The 15,050-nt window shown below is 46.2% G+C and overlaps 1 long non-coding RNA gene across 1 annotated transcript; it reads left to right on the top strand.

Moving 5' to 3' along the window:
* The first annotated feature begins 2,546 nt into the window (after positions 1-2,546).
* On the top strand, positions 2,547-14,655 carry LOC115385794 (uncharacterized). The gene is made up of 3 exons (XR_003931177.1): positions 2,547-2,558; positions 14,435-14,438; positions 14,522-14,655. It is a non-coding gene; the product is annotated as an uncharacterized LOC115385794 (long non-coding RNA).
* Positions 14,656-15,050: the final 395 nt, after the last annotated feature.

Genomic DNA, 15,050 nt, shown 5'->3' with positions numbered 1-15,050 from the left:
TTTAACCGCTAGAAGGTCTTTCCAGTAGCAGCAGCTGCGAAAAAGTGAGCCGATTTTATCGTCCGGTCCTCCAAACCTTTCCTTCCATGCGACCAGCGGGACATTTAGCAGTGTATGGAATACGCCGCAGCTGGTGTTAAAGGTCTCCAAAAAAAACTCCTCCGAGCCTTTTTTCCCTTCGTAGCAACAAATGCAGGCGCGAAAGCACACAGTGCCTGAAACACCCGCTCTGGACGGCCACGCAATGCTGTAAAGCACTTTTTTTTTCCAAGAAGGAGACCCTGTTTGTGCATCACCCTCCACGGACTCACGCTTCAGAGGTCGACCTGGTGTCAGCGTTGGATCGACGGGCTTCGCGCCACCTTCATCAGGGTTTGCCCGAAAATGTCGAACAATCATGTGATACAGTACACCCCAGTCGTTGGAGTTCAGCATCGCTATGGAAGGTACAGCTCCCTGCTTTTCACCCTCACCTTGCTGATAGAGGCAAAGCTCCCCCGTCGTATATTTGAACACGTAGCCCCATGCACCATGCCGCCCGTAAGGTTTCAGCGACCATTCTTCCTTCAACGATTCCGATGGACGGAGCTGGGTCCGAAGCAGGTGCATCACATGCTTCTTGGGCGCATTCGGGATGATCGGCGTCTCTTCGTACACCATGATCGGTGTGTCCCGGATGATCGGTATGTGAATTCTTTCCTGAGCCATTTTTCTTTTTCTTCCGAACTCTGTATTTGTCAATTGGAGTGATCCAACACGGGCTTGATGTATTTAACGACTCGTATAAATAGAGACCCTTCTATAGGGAGGGCGAGAGGAGGGCCCACAGGACTTCAGCGTTTTTATTTTTTTCTCCTTTCCCCCACCTCCACTGAGTCAGCATGGGGGAGGGTGTGTGTGTGTGTGTGTGTGTGTGTGTGTGTGTGTGTGTGTGTGTTCTGACCTGAGGAACCATTTACGACCCAACCGTAAGTGTGTGTGTGTGTGTGTGTGTGTGTGTGTGTGTGTGTGTGTGTGTGGCGTCCTGTCCAGGTGAAGAAAAGCAGAGAGAGGCGTATTTTGTGTCTGATTTAAGGAAGTTGAAGGAACTTGGATGCTGACGATGATTCTCTGGAGGTGAGAAGCACATCAGGCCTGTAGAGACGCTCGGTCTGGCTGTGAGTGTTTGAAGCTACAGCTGCTGATTCTGGAAGTGAGTACAAATAAGGCCTTACAGCCTCACCATGCAGAGGTGCTGAAGCCATTTGTTTGCGTCAGTTGACGCTTTTGTAGTTTTCCACAGAGTTTTTTCCCAATGTGTATTTAGTATGGTCAGGTCAATCAGAGAAGTTGACAAACGGATGAAAGAGATAAGTTAGATCAGATTCCCTCGTTCCGTGTCTTCTCACAGAATGTTCTTTAAAGCATCTGAGTATCGACCCGTTTTGCTGTTTTTGGGGGCCAGTTGTATTCCGGGGCATTCTTGCAGGCCTGTACTACAACCATTTCCTGCTCCTTAGTGAACCCATCTTTATTCTTTCGATGGAGTCAGTAACCCCCCCCCCTGTGCAAATAGATCATGCTGAAAAACTGCTCTGGAATTCCTGTTCTCTAATGAGTGGACTTTATGGTGAACGATACATGACAAAGTTATGGAAAAGCTTCTTACTTTAGCAGATGTGATAACACGGGTACTTCACTGTAAGAACAGACTGATGAACAGGTGTCTGAATATGCAGAAAGATTTCTTAAATGTTGGAAAGAAAAGGCAGAATTAAAAGTGTCGCATAAAGCTGAACCTTTCTTTGTGTCAATGATCATTAATGGACTGGGAACACAGGATGCTGATACTTTAAAGAATTAGCAGCCCCAGACGTGTTTTCAATGAGTCCTGTGGAATTACGGAAAAGGACTAGAGAATTAGATGCTACTGGATTGTTTGCAAATCAAAAAAAAAAAAAGAAAAATCTAAGATTCATGCTGTACACAACTCTGGGAGAGTCTAGACCGTTTGTATCAACACAACCAGGCTTCAGAGGATGAGGACGAGACAGGATGAGACCAAATCAACGACGATTTAGGGGTCGACGTTATTATAATAATACTAATGACCAAACACTGGCAAGGGGGAAGAAACCTCAATGATAAGAGACTGTGAGCAGAGGGAAAAGAAAAAGAGATGAAGCTAAAGTAGCTAGACCCACCGGAGTGCCACAAGTGTTGAATCAAGGCCAAAACTCAACAAGTACCAAAGACAAACATTACACCAGAACAGAGAGCAGTTTCCTTTCTGTGGAGAAAAACTTCTACACAATGAAGAGGCCGACAGAACTGGGACGCTGACGGTGATCAAATAATAATAATAATGATGGTTATTCAGGCACAAGTTTCAAATACAGCGGTAGAAAATACCAAAGATTTGTTTAAACATTAAAGGGAAACCAAAAAAGTTTCTCATAAATGTAGGTGCATTTTTTCTCTTGTATTCGTCAGCAGGAGATATACTGTCCATGAAGTAATGACACTGTTCAAACTGTCAGCATTTCTGGTGTCCCACAAAGAGAACCGCTGTCAGAACTGTTACCGGTCGAGAGAGATGGCTGGAAATTTCAACATGTGTTTGTGATTTAGGAAAAAGATATGCTATCAAAATTAAGATTATATAGCGTTTGTGCTCCAGAGTGAGTAACAGTAAAACATTCCAAACATACATCAGACGGTAGGACAGTATTTCACTGTTTGGCAAAAAGCAGCCTCTGTTTTGCTAAATGTTGATGTGGTGACTTGACTGTTCACAATAGAGGGAATCAGAACATTAGCATCCTGTCAAGCAGACCAGTAGATAAACCATTCTCGGACAGAGTAGAAAGTCCACAAATACTGTTTGTCTCTCTCCAGAGGGACTGATGTTATTATTAAAAGATGTGCACGGAAACATTGAACCATTCATCTGTGCAGTTACAGATGATCATTGGGTCAGCGACTAAAATGCTTGACATTTGTTAGCAGTTTCTTCACAGACAACCAGAGGATGAAAGAGAGGAGAGGAGGAAAGGTGAGCCCGTCTTCCTATCGCAAAGGTCTGCCTGAAACTGTTTGAGAGGTCTTGTAACAAAACTCTGTTCCTTGGAAAATGTACCCTAGTTGGTTTATGCAGAGTATAGGTGTCTTGAGATGATAAAAAAATCTTTCACATCTTCCACCCTAACTTTCTTCATGGCACGCTTTTCTCAGTACAATATAAATTCACCCCCCTCTATCCGTCTGTCTTGCTCCTACTCATCTCCTCAACACCTAACCCATCGTAAAAACTTCAAAGTGCAGTTACAAGTGATCACTGGGACTAAAATGCTTGACATTTGTTACCAGTTTCTTCATAGACAACCAGATGATGAAGATAGCAACTAAAATGTTATTGTTTGGTCGTATGATGAGGACACTTTGCATTTTGTTCATTAAAATCCTGCAAAATACAATGAAAGCAGAAGTTCATTCAGCTGGATGTGTTGTTGCAACCTCCGTCAGTTTGAGCGTCTGCTCCATCTAAATTATGGACGCAGCACGCAGATCATGTAGGACTGCTGGGTATGGAACCTTATCAAGCAACAATTAACTATGCAAAATATCCTGTTTGTTAAAACAGTATCCCTGATCAAATGGAAAAAGAAATGGGGTCAGACCAGTGGTTCAATCACTGCTGACACGAGGAGTCATTGTGTGTCTCCAAACAACACCCCAATAAAAACCCCATTCAGTAAAACAGAAAAACAGTGGCTCAGTAATTCAGAGATGGTTCAGTTTTAAAGTATCAGACGGGCAACAGAGTCATGTTATATGTAGGGAGTGCTTTAAACAAGATACAGGCAAGAGTGGAAGCACAACTAATCTTTTTCACCACCTAAAACAGTGGAGCAAACTGCAGCACGGAGTGATTACTGTCTGTCAGAGTAGAAAAAGAGTGAGAAAATGTACATTGAGTTGAAATTCTGTTTCTTGTGCAGCTGGTTGAGACTGTTCAGAAAAGAAATTGCTACAGGAAAAGGTATGTAAAGCTGATGATTGTATTTGTTTCTTAAACTAAGCACTTTATTTTGTTCTTTCTTTGTTCTTATATAATGCTGCTCTTACAAGGGGTTGTCATATTTTGTTCTTTGGTAATGTTTCTGTGGATTTGTTAGAAAGGGGAAGAAAATCATGTAGGATTGCTGGCTGTGGAACCTTATCAAGCAACAATTAACTATGCGAAATATCCTGTTTGTGTTAAACAGTATCTCTTATCAAAGGAAAAAGAACTGGGGATCAGACCAGTGGTTCAAACAATGCTGAAACGAGGAGTGTCATGTCTGTCTCCAAACACCACACCAATAAACCCCATTTTGAAACCAGGAACAAAGAAGTACAGATTTGCACAGGAAAAATAAATAAATGTCAGCGTCATTCCTTTAACTCCGGTTGTACCAGATGTTAATGCTATCTTAGTATCAGTAGCAGCCAGAGTGAAATGGTACACAGTTGTGTATTTGTATTCTGCTGTACACAGGAATACATTTGATTTGTTTAGTTTCACCTTCTGTGACCAACAATATCGCTTCACAAGTTTAACGTTGTTTTTTTTTTTTTTTTTTTGGACAGTCCAACCGTCTCCGCTGCAGCTGTGAGACAGCAGCTTTCAAAGCTGACATGACCTGCTGACTCGGTTTTGTTTGGCGTACATCGACAACATCATTATTGTCTCTTATACAGAAAATTGAATTTGAGTTTGTGAAAATGATCAACCAGTTATTCTGTTTTTATTCAAGCACGTGTCTACGCTTCCTGATTAAGTTTGTGTGGCTTTATTTTGAATATTTAGAATGAGACTCTGTCTTTGAAGGATTTTACTATTCATTTATACCTTTTCTTGTATTTTATACACTTTTTTAAAAACCTTACCTCCTTTTGAGTTGTATTTTCAGATCTATATATTAGAACTTGGGTGGATGTGAAGGTTTTCCAGTGATCACGTTAACTGGGAAATATCAGAGAATTTCACGATGCTTATCACAAAGGACACGACATGTTTCAGAGTTTTGAGAGCAGTAACTTAAAATTTCAAGTTAGGAGCAGATTTGGTTATCTTCAGGTCACAAATAGTAACACTTTTGATTATTTGCTTTACATGTTAAGATGAAACCTGAGTTTCTTGTTTAGATCATAATTTTTAGGTTCACCTCTGGAGAGCTTTAAAAAGGTCATATAACCATCTAAAGTGCTACAGACACCCGGACATATCTGTTTGTAGTAAAATGTAATATCTAACAGACTGTTTGAAAATTGTATGATTGAGAAATGTTAATGAGTTAAATGTTAATGAGTCTTTTTTTTTCCCTTTCTGCAGCTCCGGCTCACAGAATGAACCTTCGATCACTTCGCCGTCATAATCTTATACACGCGGAGTACGCAGAATGCATTCTGACACCGTAAATACTTCATCCGTGAAACTCTGTTCGTATTTTTTTTTATCGAAGACCCCTCGCAACTTGGATATTCTGACAACATCGCCGACCTTAAATCCTGTCTTTATTTATTTTTTTCTCTTGTCTCGTGGTGTAGGCGTACCGTACAAATTGTGAAACACTTGAAGGCCCTTAGTCACATCAGCCGGGCGCATTTTTATACTGCTGTGGTAAGTGTTATTATAGCTTTTTACTAAGTCTGGTAGGACCTCCACGTACCGACGCGAGTTCTTAGCAGCGAAATTCTAGTCTTTAACGTTCGGTTAAATCTTTCAACCATGCAGGCTTTTAGATCACTGGCTGTGGCATAATGTATGATGTTGTGTTTCCTCATCAGAATCTTGAAACTTTTGTTGAAAAATTCTCTTCCTGCATCAGTCTGTAGTTTTTCAGGCGTCTGGCTCTCACGAAAGACGGATTCAAAGACAGACACCACCTCAGCCGCGGTCTTCTTTCTCAAAGCTCGCACGTACGCTAATTTCGAAAACACATCTATGACCGTGAGTAAATAACTATACCCATCATTTTCATCCGCTAACGCTCGCATATCGCAAAGGTCTGCCTGAAATTGTTTGAGAGGTCTTGTAACAAAAACTCTGTTCCTTGGAAAATGTACCCTAGCCGGTTTATGCAGAGTATAGGAGTCTTGAGATGATAAAAAGTCTTTCACATCTTCCACCCTGACTTTTCTTTCTACCCTGCCGAAACTACCAGGATGACTCGGCTTGTAATATAACCTCTTCATAACACGTTTCTCCACCATCTCCAGGTACAATATAAATTCACCCCCTCTAACTGACTGTCTGGCTCCTTCTCATCCCTTCAGATGTGTCAACACCTAACCCGTCGTAAAAACTTCAAAAGACCTCAGACGGAAGGAAGTTTGGGGGGGGGGGGGGGGGGGGGGGGGACAAATGCGCAGTGGACATACGCTGGACAAATGGTGGACAAATGGCAAGGGGAGGGGTTTATTGGGGGCCATAAATCTTTCGTTTGACATATAATACCGTATCTGTCTCTCTCATGACATCTGGGGAGCCACCAGGCAGGCTGCTGTCAGAGAGGAACGCTGCTTTTCCTGGATCCTCACACCATTTGGCTTCATGTATTCCTCTCAATTCCTAAGTCACAAGCCTGGGGTCACAAAGATCATTTATTGCACAATGTGTAGGTGTTATTACAATCTGTTATTACAAAATAGAAGGAGAGAAGGAAAGAAATATAGGCTCAACTATTCAAGATTTCTTTGTTTACACAAGACTCCTTTGTGGGGTTTTTTTCTATCACAAGGTGGGATTTATTTATTGTATTTATGAGAGTTAAAACATTTTCGGTGAAGGAATTTGATTCTACATAAATTTTGAAAATGTGATCTAACTTTTTCAAAGGTAAAAAATTCCCTGTGGGAACATTTCCAATCCTTTTGTCCTGTTCTGACTATTGGCAAACTTTAGCTGCTCTGAAAACATGTCAGATAAGTAATTTTTTGAACATTTTCCACCCTATAACCCTGTAAGTCTCCTCATTAAGCTCACCCCTGATCAAAAGTATTTATTTTTTTTTTTTTGTTTTTAAACATTTCAGTTTTGAAAAATTTATTAGAAAGAAAAAAATATATTTTAATACATTTAATATATCAAACGTCATGTGGACAAGAAAACATATATGGAAAAAAGTTCCTCACTCAGTTTAAAAGCGCCTGGCGGCGCTCGGCGTTTGAGACGCCAGAAGGCATTTCAAAATAAAAGCGCCTGGCGGCGCTCGGCGTTAAAAGTGCCGTTCTGAACGGCGTTTTGTACCAGGCGATGTATGGCACAAACGGCCACCCATAGCCTGGCGCTCCAGAGGGACAGCTTCACGTCCACCACGGACATGTTTCACCAGTCCATCTGGGCAGCCGCTCTGCCGATTTGATTTCAGAGGCGGGACCTTCAAAACAATCCGTAGCTGGCGATTGGACGACCGTTCTGATTGACACGCGACACACTGACCACAGACCAATCCGCATCGAGCCGCGGCGTGACAGCGCTCTGCGCTGCTGAGAAGCAGCAGACGTCGTTTCCTGACAACAAGCCTTGAAGTGATGCTCTGTGCTCCTCTTTCACAGAAGGAACTGAGTCTCTTTCTTATGAAGCTGCAGATGTCGCCGTGTCCACGGAGGTCGCTCCGCACGCCGCCGTTGTCTTCAAACGTTCATACGCTTCCCGCTGTCGTCACGTCTCTCGTCACGTCCGCTCCTCCCGCAGCTCCGCCTCTTTCCCCTGATTGGCCCGGTGAAGTTCTAACAGAGTGAAACCACTGGTGTGTGGAGCGCTGCAGGACGGGCTCTGCAGGATTCAGGAGAATCAGGCCCGTCTGCTGTGCAGGGTCCGCCACGCTGGTCCGGCGGAGAGACTCCCCAGTCCAGAGCGCGGAGTCAGCCCGGCAGAGCGCCTCATGCACCAGACCAGAGCACGGCGCAGAGCAGCGTCCCTGAACAGACTGACTCATGGCTGGACCGGCGTCTTGCCGTGGCCTCCGACCTCTGAGGATCTGAACGTCACGGAAGCAGAGTGTAGCACTGGATCGTTACGGAAATGTTCCTGCACCATGTGAACGACAGAGAAATCTTTAATGATGATGATGAGGATGAGGATGAGGAGGATTGCCAGGACACAGATGGTGAGGGTTAAAGGTCAGTACTTCACTGACTGCTGCAAATGTGTGTAAATATGTAAAGAAATGTTCTGAAGAAGACTTTCTGTATATTTAAACTGTATTTAAACTGTGCTGCTGCTGCTTTTTTGAAACTGGATAATAAAGATTATTTTGAACAGTTTTATTTTATTTCCATAAATGGCTTATTGGACTTAATGGATTATGTGAATAACTTTTTAATTTTCTGTATTGTCACTAAGTGAAGTCTGTACTGTCACACAATTTAAATTGAAGTAGCCTTTGATTCAGGGGAGTCTCACATCTTCATAAACATGGATGGAGCAGATCATTGCTACCCAAGATGCCCCGTTTATGTCTCATCAGTGGCACTGCTCTAAAGAGGCATGGTCATTCAGCTGCAGTAGAATATATTTTGGATTAACAGTTAACACGACATCATTTCTTTCCAGCTAGGCACCTGTTAAACATGAGAACACCCTGCCTTTGGCTGTTAGATTCTGCTTTAAGAGGTTTATTAGCTCCAATATTAATATTAACTACATTACTATGCGTTTCTCGTGTTTAAGCTCAGAATGACTCAATTACTACATCTTCTGGAACGATTATCGTTGACTTCCCAGTGGAAAAAGGCTTCCACAAAAACACGGTCACGTGACTGTTGTTGACAAAATGCCGTCACCGGATTGGTGGAAGGTGATGAGGTCACGGTGTGAGGCGGCTTTTGGGCCATTTTTCACTACGCCTGAAGCAATTCATCAGTGCGCGCTCCGGGAGTAACGCACCGAATGACAAGCATGATATGAAGACTGGGCAGGGGGGACAGGCGGCGGTGCGACTGCTGGTGGACAGGAAGGGGAAAGTCCTGCTTTTACAAGAGCGATCCAGTAGATTCACTTCAGTGGAGCGGACAGGACACCACCACGACTTCACCTTGCGGCCTAAAAGTGTGAAATCCATGTGCCGATAGATTCTCCCGATAAGAAATGGAACATTCTCAGCTGTGCTGCGCTTTTCCCGTTTCTGACCGGGGGTGCGGGGAAGGACCAAAGGCCTCAGAGGAAGTTCTGCGAGGTTGGGGGAACTCCGAGCCGTCGTCACACCAGCTCGGTGACCGGGAACACTCTCTCCTTCCTCTGGGCCGACTCCCTGTGGTTTTGTACAGATGAACGTCTGATGGCTTCACCTCCAGATGTCAGAGGAGACGCAGGCTGCAGCCTTCCAGTGACGGTTCACATCAGAAACCCTGTCCGACAGTGAGACGGCACAACTCGGGCCGTCAAAAAGAACGCCTTCATTAATGTAGTCAATCTTGTTAAAACTTTTTAACGCAATTTAACACATGCGCATCATGACAAGCCTCACCTCGACCAGCGGGTGGCGGTAGTGCACCCACGTGGAACGCCAGCTGCCTGCAAGCTGCCAGCAACAGAAGAAGAAGAAGAAGAAGAAGAAGAAGAAGAAGAAGAAGAAGAAGAAGAAGAAGAAGAAGAAGAAGAAGCCTCGCCTCACCTCGGCTGATGGAGAAGCTTTCCCGGCTCTGCAGACTGTTGATCTGCTCCTTTGTTACGGATTATTCAGAGAACATTCAGCACATTCACTGTCAGTACCTTATCACTAAGTATTAAAGTTTATTTAGCTTTTTTTTCTGTGTCTGAATCGCGGGGCGGCGCCGGAGCGATTCTTCTGTCTGCAGACCTCCTCCTCCTCCAGACAGAGTCTCTCTCTCTTTCCACCAGGTTTTCCCTCTTCCTGTCTTCAGTGGAGCCATCAGGCTGCAGCTCCGTCTGCTTTCACTTTACCGTCTTGTTTGGTCTGCTGCACAGACGTCCACGTGGAAACCAGCGGACAGGAATTCATGAGGGTTTTTACGTCACGCGGACCACCGCGCTCCCACGTGGACGTGAAGCTGGACGGCAGCAGACAGGAGGCAGAGGAGGCCTGGAGGCAACTCATTTATCACAACAGAAGAAGAAAGCAGCATGGAGGGAGATCAGCCGCTGGCACCATGGATTCTACTGATTGATTAAAAAATGTTGAAGCAGTTTTCTGTTTTCCACACAAAAAAGGAACCCTGGCTCAGAATGCCCTGTTTTATTGTGTAAGAAACAAGTGTGGTATCTCTGAGTTTGACTTTTCTTGTGGTTCTACGTTTGTTACAGACCTGAAAATGTAACTCCTGCCTAAAGCCAACGGTAGAGGGACTGCAGAGGGAGCGCTGCACACACACACACACACACACACACACACACACACACACATTATGTTACGGTGTGCATGTTTTAGTTTTTTGAATATTTATTTTATTTGGAGCCTTAAATATAAAACACATCAGGTGTTAAATATATATAATCACGTCCTGTCGTTTTTTGTTAATGCAATACAGGAGAAAAGGGGATATTTCAGACACAGTTGGACACTGCGATTATTTGTGATTAATCATGATTAATTAATTTGGAAGCTGTGATTAATCTGATTAAAAATTTTAATCATTTGACAGCCCTAGTTACAACCGATTATATATTTCAGTAATTAAGTATTGTCTTCTAGTTATTTTGACTTGGCTCTTTTCAAAGTGCTGTTACAACCTCATGCAGTGTGTACTCTGTCATGCAGTGTGTACTCTGTCATGCAGTGTGTACTCTGTCATGCAGTGTGTACTCTGTCATGCAGTGTGTACTCTGTCATTACACGGTGCAAAATGCGGTGGTCTGCCCGCTGTGCCGGTCAGCTCCACGTCACTGAGTTGTTGAATGTCTGGTTTTTTCAGGAACACCAGTACTGGCTTTGACTGCATCGGCTGGTTTGCACTCCAGACCCTGTGAGGAGACCACTACGCCTCCAGAACGCAGTGAACATCCTCGTCATGATAAATATTTCACATAACCGACGTTATGAGCAGTCGACCTGCATTTGACGTAAAGCGTGGCCAGGAGACGTCAGGACGGTTCTCAGAGGGTCTGGAGACTTGGATTTGACAGCTAATAACAGATAATAAGTCATTCAGCAGCTTTGCTTCCACTCTCAGATTACTTTCTGAACCGATGCAAAGACCTGCCCCGTTCTTCAAAGGTCCTCCTGAATTACAAACTGTTTTTTAACTCCACATCTGCAGTATTGTGTCACTGGAAAACTCATGAATAACAAAGTCAAGGTTTGAGTTGTTTTGTTAATAAGACCAATAAAATAAAATGCTCATAAATTTCAAACAGGAAGGACTTGTTGAAACAGGTAACAGAAAGCTGCAGCGTCTCGGTTCAGTCGCGTGGCGTTCGGCTGTACGGTCGGCGTGGCGTTGGGCTGTACGGTCGGCGTGGTGTTCGGCTGTACGGTCGGCTGTACGGTTGGCGTGGCGTTCGGCTGTACGGTCGGCTGTACGGTCGGCGTGGCGTTCGGCTGTACGGTCGGCTGTACGGTTGGCGTGGCGTTCGGCTGTACGGTCGGCTGTACGGTCGGCGTGGCGTTCGGCTGTACGGTCGGCGTGGCGTTCGGCTGTACGGTCGGCGTGGCGTTGGGCTGTACGGTCGGCGTGGCGTTCGGCTGTACGGTCGGCGTGGTGTTCGGCTGTACCGTCGGCGTGGCGTTCGGCTGTACGGTCGGCGTGGCGTTCGGCTGTACGGTCGGCTGTACGGTCGGCGTGGCGTTGGGCTGTACGGTCGGCGTGGCGTTGGGCTGTACCGTCGGCGTGGCGTTGGGCTGTACGGTCGGCGTGGCGTTCGGCTGTACGGTCGGCGTGGCGTTCAGCTGTACGGTCGGCGTGGCGTTCGGCTGTACGGTCGGCTGTACGGTCGGCGTGGCGTTCGGCTGTACGGTACGCACAGCGTTGTAGGGAGCGGCGCGGTGCTCACATGCAGCGTCGGAACACGGAGCGTCGGGTCGGGGCGCCCCCTGTCCGGCCACGGCGCCCCCCCCCTGCACACTGCGCCCGAGGCGGCCGCCTAGTTCGCCTGTTCCCATTCGAACCGCGTCACACAAACGACGCCATGACTGCATTTACACTTCCTGCCACCAGGTGTGCTGTTTGCATGTTCAACCTTATTCTACACAGACACCACAGAGGAAGAAGGCTGCAGCTCTCTGCATGCTGTTAGAAGAAGACTGTGAGCCGGCAAGACGTGGTCACATGTTCAATGATGCGATGCAGCATTTTTTCAATAAAAGAGAAGAACTGAACCATCGTTTCCGCACATTTTCTTTACGTCGTATCAATTAAACTGGATCAGAAGTAGTTCCTGGACTCAAAAGACCAAGATTCCTTGCGGATAGAACATGGCAGAACAGTATTTCATGTCCCTTTCGACGGGTTTTTAAATATGAATATGAGCAGATTCAGGGTTTTGCACGTGTTTATGTGGCTGTGCGCCTTGTAATGTATCATTCTGTCAATATTCCAGTTAATAAAGAGTTTTTGCCTTTATACAAACGTACTCAATCTCGCGGCATTCGATCTCGCGAGATCTCGTCCCATCCCTGTTAATATGTCAGATTCACAGTAAGGAGACAAAACGAAGCAACCGCCGCCTCAGACCCTCACATCCGGCAAGAACAAACTCCAGAACCCCGGTGGGAGAAGAAGAGATCCTGGGGAGAACCACAGTCTGGAGGGACCCCTCTCCCAGGGACGGACAGCTGTGGCTGCAGCAGCACGAGACAGTAGAAGTAAAGCCGACCTTCCAGAACCAGGCTGTGCGCCGGCTGCTTCAGGAGTGTGTGAGAGTCCGTGGACAGCCCGCCGTGAGGCAGAGCGGCCGATGCTTCACCGGCAGACTGCCGCCTCTGTCCCGTCCGCAAGAGGAACGTGTTTGTCCACAGTTCCAGAGGTGAATCTGTGGAACCACGACCTGCTTCTCCGTATGAGGGACTCCGGTGCCACGCCTCCTCTCATAAAGGACGATCGTCAGCTTCGGTCCTCGTGAACTGAAGACTCACCTGGGACATGATGAGAGCAGACGCTCTCTCACAGCTGCCGTGTCCCTGATCACAAAGTCCCACAAGCACTGAAGGCTGAGCGAGGGCCGGCGAGGCAGCGCTGCCGCTGGGACGAAGCGCAGCGTGGTGCATTGTGGGCCTCATACCGCCGTGTCGTGTGCTGCAGAGAGTTCCTGTCTGCAGCCGCAGAGCAGTCTGTCAGGGTGTCCGTGAGGGGCTCTGCAGCCACTTCCTGTCCCACGCACTGACGTGCGCTCACATCACGCCAGACGGCACAATGTGACTCACAATGTACGGAAGCAAGCAAACGCCACACTCACGCAGTTCAGAGCTGAAGAAGCTGATTCCGTTCCAGCGTCCCGGGAACAGCAGAGCTGGATCCCCGTCCCAGAGCGAAGAGCCGTGCTCACAGGGACCGAGTCAGCAGCGTCCCGGGAACAGCAGAGCTGGATCCCCGTCCCAGAAGAGCCGTGCTCACAGGGACCGGGTCAGCAGCGTCCCAGAAGAGCCGTGCTCACAGGGACCGGGTCAGCAGCGTCCCAGAAGAGCCGTGCTCACAGGGACCGGGTCAGCAGCGTCCCGGGAACAGCAGAGCTGGATCCCCGTCCCAGAAGAGCCGTGCTCACAGGGACCGGGTCAGCAGCGTCCCAGAAGAGCCGTGCTCACAGGGACCGAGTCAGCAGCGTCCCAGAAGAGCCGTGCTCACAGGGACCGAGTCATCAGACGCTGAGGGAGCACCGAACGCTGCCGTCACACACACACCAACGTTCCAGCTGTACGCCTGCGTGTGTGTGTGTGTGTGTGATCACTGGAACAGAGCAGCTCTGAGGCGTCATGACTTCAAAATACTTCAGTACTTCACGTTTAGTTTACTGTATTCCCGAAGTGAACTGCATACTTTAGCTGCGTACTTCCTGCAGCAGAGCCTGCAGACCCGGGTTCGGTCTGTGACCTGGCGGCCTCGTGGTTCCTCAGACTGACCCCTGCTGCCTGCGCCGCCTTCTCTTGAAGCTGTGGCCAAGGTGCATGGCATGTGGTGTTGTTGACTGACTTTTTTCCAGGTTTTAAAATGTTAGAGAAATACTCATTACAAATCATAGAACACTCACTTATACTTTTACTACATTACTGGAGCACAAGACGCTTTACATGACATGTCAAACTTAAAACGTTAAAGTATCTGGATTGTTTTGTACTTTAGTTACTTTTCAGTTGGTGCTTTGAACTTTTCCAGAAGTACTTTATACAATACTGCAGGAGTCTGGTCTCACCTGGACCTGGTCCTGTTTGTACACAGAGCGCCGTGGTCTGAGTCTGAGGCGGACTCTGAGAAGATCCAGTGACGGATCCACAAAGTCAACAAGCTCATCGTGTAGTGATGTGGACTTTTACTTCTTTATGTCTTTAAAAATCATTTCAATCAACCAAACAGTTCTTGATACGGTCTTTCACCTCAAACACAGCTGGGCGATTCTCTGAATTCGGTGCTCTTTGAGTTCTCTGAGTATTGAAAAATATTCCACAGAAAATTATGTTTCTAATAATTGCATCTGATGAAGGCATATTTGAACCTCAGAGAAAATAGGAATTCCCACCTTAGGCATGAAATCCAAATGAAAGTGAAATATTATTGATGTAAAATGGACTGGCTGGAGCAACATTCAGCCCCGTAACGGCGCTTCAACCATGTCAAAGTGCTGTTTCGTTACGGGGTTGAAGATTTTAGCTAAAAGTAGTCACACATCCACATTAGCTCGGGTGTAGAGCATCACATACCATCACATACCATGAGGAACACAAGAAATTCATGTATTTTACCAAGACAATTATTTGCTTTTACTCAAACAATCGTAAGAATCATTTATGTAACAGAGTTGAAAGGTTGAGCTTGACGACGTCAATCTGATGATCAAAACAATTAAATATCACAAAGAAAGTCTGCTAACACTTTCCTCTCTTCACAGAATGTGCGGGAAAATGATGAGAGGTCAC

The sequence above is a fragment of the Salarias fasciatus genome, unplaced genomic scaffold (assembly GCF_902148845.1).
Source record: "Salarias fasciatus unplaced genomic scaffold, fSalaFa1.1, whole genome shotgun sequence".
Classification (NCBI taxonomy): Eukaryota; Metazoa; Chordata; class Actinopteri; order Blenniiformes; family Blenniidae; genus Salarias; species Salarias fasciatus.
Note: the sequence above shows the minus strand (reverse complement) of the source record. Positions and strands in the feature narration are given on the sequence as shown.